General features: G+C 43.7%; 1 protein-coding gene across 5 annotated transcripts in view; it reads left to right on the forward strand.

Annotated features, from left to right (window-relative positions):
• SGMS1 (sphingomyelin synthase 1) overlaps nt 1-21423 on the forward strand; it is a 330841-nt gene that overhangs the window by 101958 nt on the left and 207460 nt on the right. Inside the window, exon 1 of one of the 5 annotated variants that reach the window (XM_018041355.1) lies at nt 6689-6827. The exons of the other annotated variants lie outside the window; for them this stretch is intronic. The gene's annotated coding sequence lies outside the window, so the exon portion shown is untranslated. Of the gene's footprint in view, nt 1-6688; nt 6828-21423 lie in introns of those variants that run through there. 5 annotated transcript variants of the gene reach the window in all.

Genomic DNA, 21423 nt, shown 5'->3' on the forward strand with positions numbered 1-21423 from the left:
TAACATAGGCGTCTTAGGAAGTACCCTACTTTGAGAACATCTGGGCTAGAATATAGCCACACAGCTACACCTAGCTGCCAAGAGTCTGAGAATTTCAGTTCTTATTCTAGGTGCCAGCTTTTAAAAGTGAGGGTTTAGAAAGGGACATTAAAGGGCACTGATTATTATATATCAAAGTTTGATACCCATGGTAGGTAGACAGTTGCCAAAATGTTGGTTTCCTTTCTCCTTGTCCTCATATTAGCGAGGAAAAATGGGCATTCTGCTTAGACCACATCCTTTAGAAATACCTAGGATGGAACACAATGGTATGTAGGTGGAGTCGTAACTGCATAGAGTTGCATTTTTAGCATTTGTAGATTGATTATATGAAACATCTTTTGTTTGGTGCTCACAGACAGCATTTGATGCCTTGTTTGGGTCTTTTGAATTTAACAATGCACTTCCTTTCCTTGGGTAGGATTATAGTTGAAATTGAACTTCAGCCTAGCTTTGATTCATAGTTGTCCATAAAGGGTTTGAAACTACAAGGGGAGTAACATTCCCTCTTGGTCATTTTGTAGATAGTTCCTGCTTCTCCCTGTCAGTATTCTTTTGCTGAAGAGTAACCCAGTTCCAGTTTCTGATGTGAAAGAGCAGTTAGGAATATTTGTGCAAAATAGCCTACAGTTAAAAAAAAAAAAAGGTATGTAAATACAGTAAAAACAGTTTGGAGTTAAGTGGCATGATTTTGAGCTTAATATAAAGCTTAATACTGATCTCATTAATTGATGATATATGTTTAATGTATTTTTAGTACTATCCTCATCTTTAAATTGATTATTATAATAGCTTTTGGGTGAATAAGGACTTGGAAGATATTTTAACATCCCGAATATGGTTAGTTCAACCTCTGGAGTGGGAGAATCCTTTGTATGTTTCACAGGGTTGACTGTCTATTTCCTGACTGAACTGATTGGAAACAAGTTTTGATTTGGGATGGGGGTGGGGGAGGAGAAGCAGCAGAATTTAGAGGCTCAGGCACTTGGGGAAAATGTGTACCTGATGTTTCCTTGGGGAAAATGTGTACTGACTGGTGGGTACTGTGGACCAAAAAAAAAAAAAAAAAACCCCAAAAAAATGCTGCCTGTTGTTTTAGTAAGGGATTTAGTAAGGACTGTTGTAGCCATAAAGTCATCAACCACTGGAGCAGCCACCCAGACCTTGCACCGTGAGGGGAGCTGAGGATGGAGAAAAACAGGCTGCTAACCATCAGGCCATCAGCCACTTCAGCCACCTGGATGGTGCACCGTGAGGGGAATTCAGGATGGAGAAAAACCCAAAACTGGCCCCAAACTGGATAGCTAAGATGCTTATCAAAGGAACCCAGACTTTTGCATCTTCCGCATACATAAATTAGCCTGAGATATCTGGATTTTTTGATTAAGAGCAATCTTTTGATGTTTAACTATTTTTTTTTTCCCTGTAGGAAAAATTCCTGTATCTCCTGGCTCCTCCCTTATCTCTTGGAAAGAGTTTTTCAAAGCTATCTGCAAGACAGCAGTCCCTGGCTATAGTCCTTAGTAAGGTCTGCGAACAAACATAACTCTGCACTTTTAGGCTGTGCATTTTTTTCAGTTGACAGTTCTCTGGGGCCAGAGGGTCACTGCAGTGTCTGGTGACAGTTGTGAACTGGAGCTGGTCAGGGCGGTTTTACTCACTTGGCTCTTTTCCCCAGTAGCCTCTGAAAACTACCTTGTGATTGTCAGTTTCTGCTCTACCCTATGTTGTACTGTGTTAGCAGGAATTGGATTGAAACCTTAGTTAAAACAGAGAGGGTGGAAGCAATTTTTTTGTGACTCCAACTTGAGGTACCACAAACTCCTGGTACTAAGCACCCTGGATCTTGGGTACTCAAAGAAGTTTTTAGCAACTAGCATCATAATGGTAGCACTTATTACACATATATGAGCATAACAGAAAAAGTGTAAGTGAAACCGATAGGAAGGGTTGTCCCTATGTCAGTTTCTGAATACATTTCAGATCATCACTGGTGGTTCTCCAAGCAGGTCATCCCTAAAGACTTGCTAGGTGTTTCAGGAGGCAAAAGTGAGGTTGCCCGTAGCGCACTGCCCTCTTTAGGGGGTTTACAGTCACATCCACGTGGTGGCAGAGGTTAGGGTGCTGATTCAGTGAAAGGCTTAGTTCAAAGCCATGTGGTCATTCATTGCAGCAGCTAGCAATTTTGAAAACATGGGCTGGAATATTTTTCTGATGCTTTAAAATAAGAACAAAACAACTGTTTTAAGATTGCGAAACAATGAGTGTTTTGATTTGGCAGTTCCTGCGTTGGCTAATCACTAAATGTAAACTATTTCTCTGAGCAAGAGGCTCCGCTAGCCAAGAGCTGTGCCTTATTGTATTTTTTTCATCAGCTCTTTAGCAGGCCTGGGCCCAGGAGGCATTTCAGGCTTGTAGCCAGCCCTCCCAGGCCTTCACACACACTCTGTTGCCTCTTTCACAGAGGGCCCCAGGGTGTTCTGGAGGCCACCTGTGACTTTAAGGAAAAGATCAGAAAGAGGCGGAAAAGCACGTACTGCAAACGAGCTGCTTGGGGATTTTTCCCTTTCACTCTCAGTCCTGACTGATTTCCGGGCTGACTCCCACAGCAGCTGTTGCACGCACTTGCTCCTTTCTGAACTCCCGGCCTCCCCTAGCCCAGCCCACGGCAAATGCCCTCAGAAACGAAGTCCTGGAGGGACTTCTCTGGTGGTCCAGTGGTTAAGAGTCTGCCTTCTGATGCAGGAGACACGGGTCCGATCCCTGGTCGAGGAGCTAAGATCCCACGTGCCATGGGACAATTAGGCCCCCACACCACAACTAGAGAGCCCGTGTGTTGCAGCAAAGGTCCCTTGTGCCGCAGATAAGACCCGATGCAGCCAAACAAATAAAATGTTTGTTAAAAAAGAAAGAAATGAAGCCGTGGGGACGGAGCCTGCCCTCTGCCTTCCTCCTCTCCACCACAGTCGGGCTGACATTTTCCTGCAGGTGTCCCGGCTGGGCTGGGCCTGAGCTTCATCGGGCGCAGGTGTGTCTTATGTCTCCCTCCCTCACACGCTCCCTCGTCCCGCCCTGCCCTCTGTCAGCTGTCCAAGCACGCTTCTGTTACACGTAGCTACCCTGTTGTACGACTCTTGAAATGGGTCAACTGTCCGATGCCTCCAGTGGTGTCTTCCACATTCAGACTCATTCGTTCCCTCAAAGCCACACTTCACACATTTTGATCTGATAGACGCGCCTTGAATATTCAGAAAGCATGTATGGACCACCTCCTGTGTACACAGCAGCTGTGTGCAGATGCCAGGAGATACAGAGATGACTCAGACCCTTTGTGCTGTTGGTGGAGAAGGGGGCAGAAATGTGGGAGCAAATGGTGAGAGATGACTTCTAGTAAAAACATGGGCCAGCTATAGTGAAGACACAAGGGGAGAGGGAGCAACTTGGTCCCGAAAGGTGTGTAAGTATGGCCCCCGAGACAGGAGAAGAGGGTCATAGCAGCCATCAGCCAGAAGCGGACTCACCCCCTTCCCAATGGGGTTCCACCGTGACTAGCCTAGAGCAGGGGGACACCTCTGTAATGAAAGGATCTCTTGTGGTGGATTTGGCTCACTGCGGCAGAGGGTGGGAAAGCAATTTGGGAGGCTGCAGCTATCCCTAAAGTAACAACATGTGTAGGCTTTGACCTAAGAAGGTGAATGGACCTTGGTACAGTTTCCCAGTGCTGGAGGACTTCCTTATATTCTTCCGCTTTAAGAATTTGTTGGTTATATACTCACTGTTTAATGGCCCTGATACTTAGATGCTGTGTTTCTGTGGGAAGGCCTCATAAATACTGAGTTTCAGGATGAGCGTAGAGTGCAAAGACCTCCCAGTCCAATCCAGATCATATTTTACTTCTCATTCATGGATAATACTTGCCCAGTTTGTAACTGTGTGTATGTAAGTATCTCTCCACTCTTAAGTTCTTTTAGACATGAGATCTGTTGGTTTCCTTCTCAACCTTATGTCCATATTGCCTCCACTGGGCTTGGAAAGAATGAACAGAGCAGACACCCAGCCTGGAAAGTGAACAGAAAAGTCAGTGGTGGGGTTTGCACAGTGAAGCCTGAGAATAGATAATTGACTTTTTTTTTTTTTCATTTTTTCAAATTGAAGTGTGGTTGATATACACAGGTGTACAACATAGTGATTCACAATTTGTAAAGGTTATACTCCATTTATAGTTATAAAATCAGTGGCTATATTCCCTTTGTTGTGCAGTGTATCCTTGTAGCTTGTGTTATACCTTAGACTTTGTACCTCTTAATCCCCTACGTATCTTGCGCCTTCCCCCTCTTCGCTTTTCCCACTGGTGACCACTAGTTTGTTCTCTATATCTGTGAGTCTTGTTTCTTTTTTCTTTTAAATTTTGGATAACAGAGTTCTAATTTGGTTAAGAAAAAAGGGCAGAAGAAAGTCCTCATTTACTGAAGTCCCTTCCAACAGATGATGTTTACAGAACCAATAATGTCTTTTCAAAATAGAATGTGCTTAATGGAACAGATATATATTCTGATTATAGTAGAGCTTATATAAATCTATACATGTGATGAAATACTATAGAACTGCACACAAAAGAAAGGGGTAGGAATTGAACATGTCAAAACAAAGGAAATCTTAGCAGGGTCTGTATTTTGGTTAACAGTATTGTAACAATGTCAAGTTCTTGCTTTTAATACTTTTATTATGGTTATGTAAGATAAGAGGTGCATACATGGGAGCTCTCCACTATTTTTGTAACTTCTGTACGAGTCTCAAAGTATTTTGGGAATTCCCTGGTGGTCCAGTGGTTAAGACTCTGTGCTTTCACTGCTGAAGGTGAGAGTTCAATTCCTGGTTGGGGAACTAACCACAAGCTGTGTATCATGGCCCAAAAAAAGTTATTTAAAGGCAAATGAAAATAGATATTACCAAGTCCTGGCAAAGGTACAGAACAGCTTGAACTCTCTTGCACTGTAAAATGGTACAGCCACTTGGAAAACCTGTTTTTTTTTTGTTTGTTATGTTTTGTTTTGTTTTTACAAAGTTAAATATATACTTACCATGCAAGACAGCAGTTTTGCTCCTGGATACTTACCCAGAGACAACCTCTGTTCACACAAAAACCTGTAGGCTAATAGTTGCAACAGTGTTACTTATTTCATTTATTTAGTTTGGCTGCTTGTAGGAACTTTATTCCCTGACCAGGGGTTGAACCCAGGCCCCCAGCAGTGAAAGATCAGAGTTGTAACCGCTGGACCACCAGGGAGCTCCTAACAGCTTTATTTCTAATTGCCCATAACTTGAAAAGACTCTCATTTCCTTCAACAAGAGAGTGGATAAGCAAACTGGGCATCAATGGAATATTACTCAGTACTAACAAAGAACAAACACAACTAACTGGATGAATCTCAAATGCATTATGTTCTGTGAAAGAAGCCACACTCAAAAAGATACATTTTGTGCGTGATTCCATTTATATGACATTCTGGAAAGTGCAAAAGTATAGGGTTACAAAAAAGACCAGTGGTTTCCTGGGGCTGGGGACTGGGGAGAAGCTTGACTTACAAAGGGTATAGGGAACTTTTGCCTGTATCTTAACTGTGTGATGATGACATGACTGTATGTTTTGGTTGAAACTTATGGAACTGTTACCTAAAAAGGATGGATAACTGCATAAAAATTATATCCCAATAAATCTGACTTTAAGATGAAAACACCACCACCAACAAAAGTGAATAATTAATGATGTTCTTTAGCTTAAATACTCATGAAGAGTTCAGTGTCTGTCACTTGCCCACGATTGGATAAAGATTTGTGAAGTCATTGATTACAATGATGTCTTGTTCAAACACCAAAGTGTAGCCTCTTTAGTACTTTGGCCTGTAATTGAGCAATGGAAATAACTATGACTGTAGAGATGGATGTTCTCATATTTTTAGACAGAATGCTTTTGGGAGATTAAAACAAAAGCTTCTGACTCTTGCTTTGGCAGATGCAGTCTTTAGTGTGTGAACATGTAATCAATTGTTGCTCTGTCTCCTTTCCTGGCTTCTTTGCCCTTAGAACAGTCATTAATGGAGTAGACTTTCATGCATTTTTAGATTGTTTTAAATCTCAGCTATAACAACTGGGCTGTGATTTTTTCCCCCTCCTAGAATGGATGATTCAATATTGTATTGGGAAAAACCCAAGTTTCGATTTGGATGAGAAGGAAGGCAGGCTTATTTTGTCACTATAGCCAGTATAATTTAAATATAACTCACAAATGTTGATAGCAGGAATTAGAAGATTCAGACCGAAAATTCAGTGGAGCTCTGAGGCAGTATCTCTTAATAACCACCATCTTCTGTAAATAGAAGTCAAAATTTGATTTTGAAGGAAGATTTAACTCTGAACTCTTTGCTTGATTTGTGGGGTTGAAGGATATAACTTCTCCCTTTATGGAACAGATAGCTGGATAATGCATGTGAGATCGCAGCAGTCTTTTCCCAGTAGAAGACTCCTTGTTAATTTAAAACCGGGCCTTACTAGGTTGGTTTGGATTTAATGCAATCCAGTATTTCAGCGGAGCAAACACTTAATCATTAACCACTTGTAATGCCTATTATGAGGGTTGGGTTTGCACAGCCAAATAAGCCGCAAGCCTTGTTTTCAAGGAGTTCAGCATCCTGCGTGGCCACCTGAGCTGTGTGCAGCCCCCTTAAGTGCAGCTGCAGGAGAGACCCCCCCCCAAGGAGGAAGCCCTGACCTGGGACGCGTCACTTCAGGTGGGCCTTGTAAGCAGAATTTTGTTTGGTCCTGAAAGAGAGCGCTCCGTTCTTCAGGCAGAATGAGCCAAGTGCCAAATGAAAGCTTTTGTGATCAGGGACTCATAACATGGAAGCAGGGTAAAGAATTTCTTCTCTTCCTTCCCAGTTAAATAAGAGTTAAAGTCATAATATAAAAATTCAGACTAGAATATAGATAGATATAAATACCAGAAAGAATATATAAAATTATACTAGAAATACTGAAATACTAGAAGGATATAAAATTATAAGTAAATTACCCCTTTTATTCCTCTGTTAGTTTCTATTGCTGGTATAATTAATTTTTACCACATTGTTACTGTTATGAAACAACACAAATTTATTATCTTAATGCTTCTTTAAGCCAGAAGCCCAATATGGCTCTCACTGGGTTAAAATCAGCATGCCTTGAGACTCTTGGCCTTTTCCAGGTTAGAATCAGCGTGTCTGAGACTTCTGAGAGGCTGCCACTATTCCTTGGCCTGTAGCCTCTTCCTCCATCTTCTCGCTGACATTTCAGTTCAGTTCTTTGTAGTCAAATCCAGGAAAGGGTTTTGATTTTAAGGACCCATGTGATTAGATTGGGGCAGCCTGGATAATCCAGGATACTCTTCCCATGTCAAAATCCTTAATTTATCACATCTGCAGAGTTAAGGAACATAGTCACAGGTTCTGTCCACAGGATGTGGACATGGGGCCATTATTTTGTGCACTATATCTGCCTACCCTTATTCCCTTTATTCTCCCCACTGGTAAATTATTTGGATACCAAAGCTAGCATATACATAATGTATTTATTTATAAAAGTGAAAGTGTTAGTCACTTAGCCTGCCAGGCTCCTCTGTCCACGGGGGATCTCCAGGCAAGAATACTGGAGTCGGTAGCCATGCCTTCCTCCAGGGGATCTTCCCCACCCAGGGATCATACGCTGGTCTCCTGTGTTGCAGGCAGATTCTTCACCTTCTGAGCCACCAGGGAAGCCCATACCTTAAAGTACTGTCCTTTTATGAGCACTCACTGAACTGCCTTGTTTATGGCAAGTGCTGTAATTGAATTCTAGTGAGCAGGTATTACTTTTTTTTGAAGATCACAATTAATGCTGGAGAGAGCATCTTTGGGCATAGATCTTGATATTCTTTTCCACACACATTCGTAAGGAAAATATGAATATATGTGGGTTGTTAATTTTGAAAGAAGATTGTAAGCGATTAATAAAAGGGGAGAAGAAAAGGAATACGTGATACTAACGGGAGTTCTCTGAAAGCACTGAGGAAGGAAACGAGCATTAATTTATGGTTCATTCTGTGCCATTCACCATGCCAGCAGATGACTTCCTTTTTCTCAGATCATGTTCCATGGTGTTACCAAGAGATCTGTTGTGAGCCCCAGTCTACTGATGAGGGAAATGAGCAGCAGAAGCTCATGTAACTTGGTCCAGGTTGCGGCTCCGGGATCCGCATCACCCTGCCTCCGCAAAGACAATGGGGACCCCTTCAAGTTATACCCCCTACAGCTCAGTCCTCGGATGTGGGCAGCATACCAAGTGGTGACTCTTCTGACACCCTTAGATTGTTTAACTCTTTGAATATTTGAGGTGCCCTCTTGTGCATTCTCACTTGCACTTAAAAGAAGATCTCAGGGAATGAGTGACTGCAGTTTTAAATCTGGCATTGCTGCCACACAGCACCCTCCAGGGACTCAGGTGTTGTGACCAGTGGCTCTGGCTGGGCAGCGGGGGCTCCTGACGTGGGTGACCTTCAGGACACTCAGAGAATTGCCCTGATGGGTTCTGCTGTGGGGGCTGACGTGGGCTGCACCCTATCCTGGGCTGAGCTGGGGGTCCCTGTTGCCAGGGGACCACTGGTCTGGAGGCCTGGTTGGAACAGAAGTTCTCCTGGGACTCCCGCTGCGGGGTGTTCACAAGTTGGGGTTTGACCCTCCTGAGGATAGCATGAGGCCCGGTAGGGCTGCTTTTCTGAAGAGCTTCCAAACACCAAGCATGTGTAATTGCTGCCTCGGTCCAGCCTGGCAGGGCCCACGCTGTCTGGTAACCAGTCTGATACCAGGCTGTTGGCTGTTGGCCGGCTCACTTGGGAAGAGGGCAAGGGCTTGGGTTCCATGGTACATTGACCTGGATGCGGTGATGGTTTTGCTTCTGGGGTCATAAAAGTCAGGAGGCTGTTTCAGGGTATAGGTTCAGGTTCCCTGGTTCAGGTCTTATTCCTGAACTTGCTCTTATACAGAAAGAAGCGTGATCAGTGCGTGCAAAATTGTTTACCGCTTCTCCAGAGTGAACAGCGTTTGATGAAGGGATGTCAGAACCGCTTCCTTTTCAGCCTGTTTAGCATGGCTTCAGCTGGCCTGGGCCCAGGGCCTCTGTGTTCCTGGGCTTCTGTCGCTTAGAAGAGCTGCATGGTGGCGGGACACAAGGGGCTGCTTGTGTGCATTCCGACCAGCGGCAGCTGCAAGAGAAGAGAGTGATAAAGTCCTTCTGTTTTGCTTTTGCTCAATTCTAAAGGCTACTTTAGGATGTTTATAACATTACAGCACTCCTTAGGAAAGCTCGACTTGGGACATTTATTCTGAGGGTTTTAGGGATCTTTTGTGAGGAGAGGTAGTATCTGTCAGAAGGACAGTCCCACACGGATGGAATTCTTGGCTGCCCCTAGCTGCCATCATGCTGTGTGATCTTGTGCCAGTCACCGCTGCTGCTACAGCTCAGGAGGAAAGCAGACGTGCATGTTGCCGGGAGCAATATCAATAACCTCAGATATGCAGATGACACCACCCTTATGGCGGAAAGTGAAGAGGAACTAAAAAGCCTCTTGAAGAAGGTAAAAGAAGAGAGTGAAAAAGTTGGCTTAAAGATCAACATTCAGAAAATGAAGATCATGGCATCTGGTCCCATCACTTCATGGCAGAGAGATGGGGAAACAGTGGAAACAGTGTCAGACTTTATTTTTGGGGGCTCCAAAATCACTGCAGATGGTGACTGCAGCCATGAAATTAAAAGACGCTTATTCCTTGGAAGAAAAGTTATGACCAACCTAGACAGCATATTCAAAAGCAGAGACATTACTTTGCCAACTAAGGTCTGTCTAGTCAAGGCTATGGTTTTTCCTGTGGTCATGTATGGATGTGAGAGTTGGACTGTGAAGAAAGCTATGCACTGAAGAATTGATGCTTTTGAACTGTGGTGTTGGAGAAGACTTGAGAGTCCCTTGAACTGCAAGGAGATCCAACCAGTCCATTCTGAAGGAGATCAGCCCTGGGAGTTCTTTGGAAGGAATGATGCTAAAGCTGAAAGTCCAGTACTTTGGCCACCTCATGAGAAGAGCTGACTCATTGGAAAAGACTCTGATGCTGGGAGGGATTGGGGGCAGGAGGAGAAGGGGACGACAGAGGATGAGGTGGCTGGATGGCATCACGGACTCGATGGATGTGAGTCTGAGTGAACTCCGGGAGTTGGTGATGGACAGGGAGGCCTGGTGTCCTGTGCTTCATGGGGTCGCAAAGAGTCGGACACAACTGAGTGACTGAACTGAACTGAGGGTGCAGCTCAGGGTAGCCGCCCACCATTAGCTGTGAACTGTCTGATATATGAGGGGCTTGTGACACTGTCCTTTTACTTCTTGTCACAGAGTGAGTGGCTCCTATTAGCTTTAATTAAAATGAAAAAATTCTGATAACTGTGAACCAGCGGGAAGTCCTTTTTCCCAGGGTTCTCTGTTCTTTCCTGTTACTTTAATTTGCTCCTTGAGGAGTCCTGTGTGGTCTGAGGAGTGGGCTCTGCTTAACTGGGCTTCCCTTTAGGAAGACAATTTTGTAACATGAAACAAAACTGAAGAAACAAACATGATCCAGATGGCTGCACTCGGGACCTCTCAGTTTGCAACTTCATTATTCCAGCGTGGCCTTTCCATCGTTCCAACTCTAGTCATGAGAAGACAGGTTTGTGAGGCATAGATGATGGGGTGGAAAAACACAGCCCCGCATTTTCCTTGAGAGAGAATACAGAGACGTGTGAGGAAGAAGGCTTAACTTCCCAAATGTGTATTGAACTCCGCTATTTTTAAGGCATTTGGAGATGCAAAAAGGAATTCAACTGATGTGGCCCTTGTCGCCATAGAGACTAGTTTATGGGAACAGGGCAGCCATTAAGTTATAGAAATAATGATTTACTTATAGTTGTGATGGTGCTGGGGGAAATGTAGGGTATAATAAGTGGGCAGGGTAGGACTGCACGTGATGGGAAGATCAGAAAGTCACCCTGGGGCAGTGGCTTCCAGTTTAAGGTCCGAAGGATGAGAGGCAAGTGTGCCGGGGAGGTGAGGAATGCGTCTCCCCAGACAGAAGGAGCACACCAGCAAAGGCAGAAAGAAGCGAGGCTCGTTAGAGAGACTGCAGGAAGGCCAAGGTGGCTCAGAAGCTGGTGCGCTCTGGGGACAAGGATGTGAGTGATTTGGAGAGGTAGGCAAGGGCTGGACTGTGCCATCAGGCCTGGGCATCCCGGATCCAGATTTTTTTTAATTCTAATTTTTATTTTATATTGGAGTATAGTTGATTTACAGTGTTGTGTTAGTTTCAGGTATATAGGAAAGTGATTCAGCCATACTATGTATACATAAACATTCTCCCTCAGATTCCCTTCCCATATAGGTCATTACAGAATATTGAGTGGAGTTTCCTGTGCTATAGGGTAGGTCCCTATTGATTATCTGTTTTATATATAGCAGTGTGTATATGTTAACAGGATCCAGATTTTATTCCAAAGAGCAAGGGGAAGCATTGAACTAGAAAAGGGCCTTGATGTAACTGCATATGTGTTTCCAAGCGGTCACTCTGGTTTCTTACTGGAGCTTAGATTTTCGGGGATAGGAGCACAGAAAATATGGGGAGACCAGTTTGGAAGCTGCTGAAGCCATCCAGGTTTATTACGATGTCCTGTTCTCAAGTAGGGGATGGAGATGAGTATTTAGGAGGCGCAGCCCACAGGACCACCTTGATTGACGGGATGGGGAGATGCGAGGGAAGGGAAGGAGCCCTGTGCAATTCCTGTCCTGAGCATCTGGGAGAAGCGTGGTATCTGGGCAGATAGAAAATTTGAGGGGCTTGTGGTTTAGGCAGGGATGGACGAGTGTCTGCTGGACACAGTTCTCCTTCTTTGGGGATGCAATCCCCCTAGATGTTCATGGCTTGCCCTCCATTTCCCTGAGGCCTCTGCTCAGACAGCCCCTTGTTAGGGAGACCTTTGGAGACCACTGCAGCCGTCCTCCTGGTAGCACCTGTCACCATCTGGCAAACTGCTTATTTTCTTATTTCTTTAGAGCGTATATCCTCTTAAAAGGCTGTGAGCTCCTTAAAGGCAGGAGTTTTTTGTCTGTTTTATTCTCTATTATGTATCCATAGCACCCAGAACAGTGCCCGACATATAGGAGGCCCTCAATAAATACTCACTGAATGAATCAGGAGTCTTATTTCCATTCTGATTTTTTGTATCCTGTTCAAACTTGAGTGACTTCTAATTAACCCAAGCCCAGGAAGAGGCATAGGGACACTTCATTTGATATATCAAGTCTTTTTTTTTTTTTTTTTAATCTAGACAGGATGAGTAGAAAAATCTTCTTTTCTTTTTCTTTTTTTGTTTTTAGTGTTAGAAGTGATAGAAGAGGGCAGTTATGAAAATATTTGAACATCACACCTTTTTTTGTTCTTTACAAATCAGTATAAACATCTAGCCCTCCATCTGATATATTGTTCAGATTTGGGGGCTAAATTATAGCATTTGGTAATTCTTCTGAGCTTATTTTTCGGGGGGAGGTGTCGGTCATTGACTTTTTGATTACATCTTTTCCACTTGCTGGGGAAAGGTATGGAGCCAGGATCCAAACTTGCTTAAAGGTGAAATAGGAGGGCAGAACAGAATAAAAACCTTTTGTTAGAGCTATTGCTGGATCCCTGGATCTCTACATGGCTGATAATTTGAAAGTACTAGCAATCCGTATGGAGAAGGCAGTGGCAACCCACTCCAGTACTCTTGCCTGGAAAATCCCATGGATGGAGGAGCCTGGTAGGCTGCAGTCCGTGGGGTTGCTAAGAGTCGGGCACGACTGAGCAACTTCACTTTCACTTTTCACTTTCATGCACTGGGGAAGGAAATGGCAACCCACTCCAGTGTTCTTGCCTGGAGAATCCCGGGGACGGCGGAGCCTGGTGGGCTTCCGTCTATGGGGCCGCACAGAGTCGGACACGACTGGAGCGACTTAGCAGCAGCAGCAGCAATTCATAAATAGTTTCCTAAATCGTTTTTACGTTGGGTTCTAAATCAGTTGCTACCACTTGTACTACCACTTGTAAACAATCTCTGCCTGTGAAAGAAGAGGTTGTATATGTAATGGTTAAGGGTGCGGCTCTTGGAGTCACACCTCTGTTTGAATCCCTCCCCACCCTCCCTCCCACCATCATTTGCTAGCTTGTAACTTTGCACAAGTTACTTAACCTCTTTCTTTAAAATGAATATTACCAAAATCGTATTATTATTTGAGGAGTTAGAAGACAGATGCTCATTATTGTTACCATTTATAAGCTTAACATGATTGATGGTATTATTAAATGGGATTTAAATGTAGAAGTGTCTTAAAGAGAACTAAGTATTATAGAGTATAATTGACTCAATTCAGTGTTCCCCAAACTTGGCAGAATGTAAGAATCTCCTTGAGGTGCTTGTGGAAAATATAGCTTCTCAGGCACCTCCCAGATTTACTGGCTCAATCCCAGAGGAGGAAGCCTGGGAGTTTTGCTAGGTAGGCAGCGCAGTGACACGGCCTGGATCTTGTGAGACCCTGCCGTGCTGCGTGCTGTGCTCAGGCGCTCAGTCGTGTCTGACTCTGTGACTCCATGGACCGTAGCCCACCAGGCTCCTCTGTCCATGGGGGTTCTCTAGGCTAGAATACTGGAGTGGGTTGCCATGCCCTCCTCCAGGGCATCTTCCTGACCCAGGGATTGAACCCATGTCTCCTGCAATGCAGGTGGAGACTGTCTTTTCTTTCTGATATTCTGTTTAGATTCTAGATGTGTGTTTATACTTGTCAGAATCTGTCCCAATTTTGAGATAGGAAACGTGTCACCATTTATATACGCCGTCTTATTCCGAATCTTCTCTCTAATCAAAGAAGACATAACATGCTTCTGGGTTCCAAGGAACACGAGAGGCTGTATAGCTGCAAATTAGCCATGTTGGTATAAGTTACTCAGCTTTCTTGGCTGCCTTTCTTTCTCATTACAAAACCTATCTGATCTTATTAATCAGCTCTGTGAAATATGCGCAGGGACATGTCTAAGGATCTTGGCAGCCTTCTGTCCTCCAGAGTCTCTAAGGTCTCAGTTATTCCAGGCTGTCGAAGCGGCAGTGTCTGCATGGAGGCGACCCCTGAGCTTTGTTCAGTGGAGGCCAAGCCTGAGGAGCTGCTCTTTGCTCCCCTGAGAGCTGGGAACCAGGAAGGAACGTTGCACTCCACTGCACTTAGGACAGTGTGTTCTTGATCAACTGTTCTGGAAAAGAGCATTTTATTGTTTTCACACAGCCTGCAAGTTCATTTCCCTTCTTTGGCCCAGGCAGTAACGAATCAGTGACAAAGGAGATGAACATCTGAAACTTTTTACTCTCAAGGCTGAGCTTTCCGCAAACATCACAAGTGTAGTTGACACCTCCCTAAGGAATACAGGATTCTCATTGTCTCGAACGTGGTACCTCCCTATGCCAGGTAGCACTTGGGGTAGCTGTTTTCTCACAGGAGTCTATGAAGTGTGAAAGAAATTTCTTCTGGGACTTCCCTGCCAGTCCAGTGGTTAAGATTCCATGCTTCCAATACAGGGGGTGTGGGCTCCATCCCTGATGGGAAACTAAGGTCTTCACCCAATGTGCCGCACAGCATGGACAGAAAAAGAAAAATTAGTAAAGAATTTTCTTCAACAGCCATTATTCATATTGGTCATGGTTTCATATTGATAGTTTGATTTCAGGTTGGGCTTAACTGTATCTTTCTATTTTCATTATTGTGGGAGAAATTGATTTATGCTGAGAATCTTATTTGGATGAGAAGTTCATTTTCTGACCTGTAACAAATCAATCCACTGTTTGTAGCTGTTGGTAAAATGGAAAAGTTGGCGTACATTTATGAATTTGCACATTGCTACTTCCTTAGAAAAAGCCTGTGAGGTCTTAAGGCCACCTACCTGGATGGAGGTAAAGTTGAGGATCTGGAGGTTGGTAGGAAGAGGAAAGGCGTATCTTCTTTTCTTTTTCATCCTAATAGTCTCACCTGACAAAGCTTTCTGCACAGTATTAAGTAACAGAATCCTGAAATTTTAGTGAATTTAAGAAGAGCTCATTCAGGAAATGTGGGCAGATCTTTGTCATTCTGTGGGCAGACCTGAAGGACTAAACCTTCCCAGTAGAAAAGGCAGGAGGCACGTCCGTGTGCAGGTGAGTTTTCCTTCTTCTGTCCTGTGGGCAGAGAAGAGGAAGCAGGCCTGAAGTGGGGACTCCCCTCAACTCCCTCAGGAGCTCGGTTATGGGATGAGTCTGGGCCTGCAGCTTTCTTTCCCAACTTCTCTTGCTGTTTCAGCTTTTTTTTTCTTTTCTCATCTGAAATCATCTTTGTGTGGGGAGAGGTTGGAGGTGGAAATTAAGAGTCTTCTTTTTTACAAGGAGTAGAGATAATTACCCAGGTAAATTGTATTCTAATCAGCCATAGTCACAGATTCCTATCTTGTCAGGTAAGAGGCATCTCAGGGAGGAGGGAGTCTGTGGAAGGCCCTCCAGTCCTGTTGACAGGGAGGAGGCAAGGCCCAAGGCCTAAGCCAGGCATTTCTAAAGTGCTAATACAGCAGGTAATAAAGACACTGTCTGCAAAGCCAGACCTCTGTTTAAGCAAATTAAAAACCAACCAACTCTGCCTTTCCTCCAGTGAATATACATATAAACAACAAAAATGGACAGTGATGCAAGACGTGCAATTTTAATTTTGTTAAATACCCCTACTTAAAATTGCAATTATTTTAATAACTATGTGTTATAATCTAAGAAATAGTCCTAAGGTTTTTTTTTTTTTCGCTAGAGTTTTAATGGTACCGTATATTTTAACATCTTACCACATTGTCTAACCTTGTAACATAGGAACCTGAGGTTCCTATCCTACCCTTTTTTGAAAACTCCTGTGGTACCGAATAGAGAACAGAGCACCTTATAAGGACTTAGAGGCGACTTGTTGAATTGGATTGAAGCATGACTCAGTCCATTTATGTAGGTGGAATTCTGCATTACTTGCTTGTGGGTGTTCACGTATTCATGGTGTTTATTTACAAGCTGTCTAAGCTAAAGAAATGCGTGCTAATTTTCTTAGTCTGTGTGTGAATCATATGGAATTATCTCTGCAAATTAATTCCTTTAATTAACCCAGAGAAGAGGGAAAAATCAAACATTAAGTTTCATTAAGTGCTCTGCCTAGGGTAATTAAAACATGTAACGAAGTACCCTTGGATATAATACAAAATTTTGTGTAAAATCTCTACAATGAAAAGCTTTAAGTAAGAATGGTAGTCTGTGGGCAGGTTTCCTTCCTCCTCTCTATCCCTCAGTGTTGAAGTGCAGGTCCCGGAGCCATGCTGGAAATGGACAAGGAGAGGAGTTCCTCCGTGTGAGCGAGGGATGCAGGAATGAGGGGCGCAATGAGGAAGCAGAGAGGTTACTGCCAGCGCATAACAGTGCGAGAAGATGACAAGGGGTGAATGGCAAGGCTGGGCCACTCCTCCAGGGCCCCGGATGTCCGGAGAGCATGGTGCTCTTTGGATTTTAAGCAGGAAGGAGCAAGATGCAATTTCTGCTTTTGACGGTTCTGCACCTTTTTGGATCCTGGACTCAAAGCCACGACAGCGACCCCAGCTCCACGTACTCTTTCTCCAGTCCTGCGTGCCTGTCTTGGCTTTATATCCCTAGAAGCCCTTGTGAGCAGGGTGCACAGTGTGTGGTCCATTTACTTGCCCATTCTCTGCCTTCCTAACTAGAATGTAAGCCTCCTGGGGGCAGGGATATAGCTGTTTTTCCCGTGCAGCATCTCCAGTACCACCACCACGCCCAGCAGGTGGCAGGTGCTCAGCAAGTAACTATTAACCAATCAAAGGCAAGGGTTGGTTTCTGAAATCATTGTGTCATTGTTCTCCTCACAGATTTGATAATTGACTACAAAAGGAAAATAAAAAGTAATAGTTCAGGGGGGAAACTGGACAACACTGTAAACAAGGAGTCAAAATCCACCAGTAATGGCTTCCCACGCGGCGCTAGTAGTAAAGAACCTACCTGCCAGCGCAGGAGATGTGAGAGACACAGGTTCGATCCCTGGGTCAGGAAGATCCCGTGGAGGAGGGCATGGCAACCCACTCCAGTATTCCTGCCTGGAGATCCCGTGGACAGAAGCGCCCGGTGGGCTGCAGTCCCTGGAGTCGCAGAGTCGGACACGACTGAAGCGACTGAGCCAGCGGGGACTCGCACGGTGAGAAGCAGCGAGCGTCGCACGTCTCTGGGTGTCACACCCCAGACAGGAATCCAGATCCAGTCATGAATAAGTACCAGAGAGGCCTAAATTGAAGGATGTTCTCTAAACACTATTGGCATATGTTTCTCAAAAATATCAGTGTCCTGAAAGACAAAAGCTGAAGAACTGTTTCTGTTTAAAGGAAACTAAAGAGGCCTACGGAGAAGGCAGTGGCACCCCACTCCAGCACTCTTGCCTGGAAAATCCCATGGACGGAGGAGCCTGGTAGGGTGTGGTCCATGGGGTCACTAAGAGTCGGACACGACTGAGCGACTTCACTTTCTTTTTTCACTTTCATGCATTGGAGAAGGCAACGGCAACCCACTCCAGGGCTCTTGCCTAGAGAATCCCAGGGACAGCAGAGCCTGGTGGGCTGCCATCTCTGGGTTCACACAGAGCTGGACACGACTGAAGCAACTTAGCAGCAACAGCAGCAAAGAGGCCTAAGAGTTGAATGCATTTGTGATCCTATGCTGGGTCCTGGGGAAAGAAAACTTCCATGAAGGACATTAGGATATTTGATGAAAGCAAAATATGCAAGGGGAGGGGGGACGAGCTGTGAGCTAGAGTACTTCTGTGCAGCTGAACTCTGGGTAAATCATCAGGATTCAGAAGCGACGTCTCTGGGTGGCCTGAGCCGTGCCCCAGGCCCCAGGGCAGCAGATGGAAGATCTGTAAGAGGAGGAGCCCTGGCGTGGGATTCTGGGGACCTGGCCCTGCGACTGAGCTGCTGGCCCGGGGCTTCTTCTAGAGATTGGGGTTCTGAGGCTGAGACTCTGGCCGTTACGTGACTTTGAATCTGAGCAGCAGACTTAGTCCTAATGCTGAGAGCTTTAGGCAGGCAGAGGTGACAGGAACACCTACAGGTCAGCTGTGGCCGCCTCTGCGGGTGGGATTCACATTTCAAAAGCCAATAAGGGAAGAAAAAATAAGCACAGTGACTTAACGGGGTATCTTGTTTGTTAGCACTGATGTTCTTATTCTTACTTGTCAGTGTCTTCTTGGTGGTCAGATCATAGTGAAAACTCAGAGGGAGGTGGACACACAGAGAAAAGCTTAGTATTCAAAATATGCAGCTTTGGGGAGAATGTATGGTCTTTTTGTCATTTAAAGTAGTGAAGCTAATTGCAGGGATTTATTTTATCGGGCAATAACTTCAGCCCAGTTCCTTCCACTTGACTCTCGTGATCACTGAGAGCCAGTGACAATACTCATTGACCATGGGCCTTTCTAGGATTAAAGAGTTTGTTGAAAAATCAGCTGAGGTCACGCATTAAATCTTAAAACACCAAGGAAAGACTTAAAAATTATATGCCCATATGCGTTAATTTTTGAAGTTAGAAAATAATTTTAAAACTGTTGAAAATAATAATGGCTGTGGACCCCGGTGGTCCAGTGGTTAAGACTGCCTTCCAGCGCAGCGTGTGTGGATTCAATCCCTGGCTGGGGAGCTGAGATCCCATATGCCTCTAGGCCAAAATACCAAAATATAAAAATCAAAAGAAATATTGTGACAAATTCAGTAAAGACTTTAAAAATTGTCCACATCAAAAAATCTTTTAAAAAATTGAAATAAGGTAACAGTGGTTGAAACAGAATTTGCTGGTTTAAATCTGAACTAATAAACTGAAATAAATGCCATTATCAGGGCATCCCAATGTTTTGAACCACTTGTTTGGGTGGATGGGAGAAAGAGTCTAGTATGAGTTTGTATTAGCCAAGATGGAGAGATGAAGACCATCTAGAAATCTGAAGCCAGTAACATAATTAAGGCTTTGGAGTATTGTTTTACCTGAATATTTCTCAGTGGAGTATATAAAGAAAGTAATATGTCCAAATTTTAAGGAATAATTTAAAATACATTTATAATATTGATGGAACCCAAATCAGAACCCTTTATAGATATTAAAAGTGTTAATAAATGTAGTCCTTAGAATGCTTAATGTACATGTGCACATGCCCTGAGCTGTCTTGAAGCGTTTTGATGATGAATCTGTACCCTTTTGATTTGACTTTTATTTTAAAATTCATTTCTATCTATTTGGCTTGCTTAAATTTGCAGTATGCATACATCATTTCCACCTGCCTTAGGTTCCCAAGTGTTTTGTATGTTACTGTAATTTATCAGTAAGGCAGTGGAAACATATCTAACTATAAGGGGTTATATGACTTCTAAGTCTTTCTCTCAGGTCCTGTGAATTTAAACAAGAATCCAGGTGAAGATGTAAAGTAAAAAATACTTAGAGATGGGACTTCCCTGGTGGTCGGGCGGCAGAGACTGCATATTCCGAATGCAAGGGGCCTGGGTTCGATCTCTGATCAGGAACTAGATCCCACGTGCTCCAAGTGAAGGTCCTGCATGCCACAGCTAAGATCTGGCACAGTCAGATAAGATAAATAAATTCTAAAACATACCGGAGAGGCTTCAACAAGTAAAGTTTGTTTTTCTAAATATAGTGTGCAAATTTAGCCCAAGCTGTACTTCAGAAGATAACCATTTGGCACTGACTCTTTAATTAAAAGAACAGAGAAGAACAACCTCATCTCACACTGTACTTCCACCTTTTTTCTCTAACTGGGTGAAGTATACTTTGAACTATGTGACAAGTTATTGTTACTGCTTTTTCAAATTTTGGAAAGTACATTTTGGGGCTATGTTACTATTGCTTAGTTTCTGATATCCGGTCTACACTGGAGAAGAATATTTATGTTTATATATTTATATATAAGAAAAATACTATCTTGGCTACAGTGACGCCTTTGAGATTTGAGGAGTAGATGTATAAATTGTGTAGAACAATACCTGAATAAACGAGGAAAGGCTATGCATATATAAAAGGCAAAATAAAAGATCTTTTTGTGACTTCCCTTTTAGTAAGTATTCTCAGTATTAGTATTACTACTAGTATTAGTAGTAGTCTAATAATAACAAAACCTTCCCGTTCCTTATCATCGTATGTCGTTCATTTAGTGTCTGTTAGGTGCTAGGCACATGCTACTGTGCACTTTACACAATTCTGTGACTCAGTTCTCCCACAACTGTAAGAAACGAGTACAGCTTCATTTCGCAGATGAGAAAACTAAGATTCAGAGATGGTACTTTCCGTACCTCAGAAAGGGCAGCTTCAGATTTTAATACAAGGTGGTTTTTGTGTCCAAAACTTTTTAAATCTTAGATGTTTATTACAGTTACCTCTTGGAAGATGAATATCTAACACACTCACGAGAATCAGATTTGCTAACATTCTTAGCGAACTCTATAGGTGGAAAAAAAGTTAATTCATTCAACCATTTTAGGGTTAAAAAAGTAAAGGATTGCCATTAGGATGCTACTATCAAGAAAGAAGAAAGGGGGAAAAAAATCCACGCAGAAATTAACAAGTGTTGACAAGTATGTGGGGAAATTGGATCTCTCATGATTGCTAGGAATGTAAAATGGTGCATCTGCTTTGGAAAACCATATGGTAGTTCCTTTAAAAAATTAAAAATAGAACTAACATATAATCTAGAAATCTCAGCTCTGGACATATACCCCCCAAAGAATTAAAAACAGGGTCTTGAAAAGATACTTGCACCCCCATGTTCATAGTAGCAATATTCCCAATAGCTGACAGGGAGAAGGCAATGGTACCCCACTCCGGTACTCTTGCCTGGAAAATCCCATGGGTGGAGGAGCCTGGTGGGCTGCTGTCCAGGGGGTCGCTAAGAGTTGGACATGACTGAGCAAGTTCACTTTAACTTTTCACTTTCATGCATTGGAGAAGGAAATGGCAACTCACTCCAGTGTTCTTGCCTGGAGAATCCCAGGGATGGGGGAGCCTGGTGGGCTGCTGTCTATGGAGTCACACAGAGTTGGACACGACTGAAGTGACTTAGTAGCAGCAGCAGCAGCAGCAGCAGCAGCAGAAGCAACCCAGATGTCTGTTGATAGGTGCATGGAAGACAAAATATGATAGAGACTCACAATGGAATATTACTCATCC

This window comes from Capra hircus, chromosome 26, assembly GCF_001704415.2.
Source record: "Capra hircus breed San Clemente chromosome 26, ASM170441v1, whole genome shotgun sequence".
In the NCBI taxonomy this organism is placed as follows: domain Eukaryota; kingdom Metazoa; phylum Chordata; class Mammalia; order Artiodactyla; family Bovidae; genus Capra; species Capra hircus.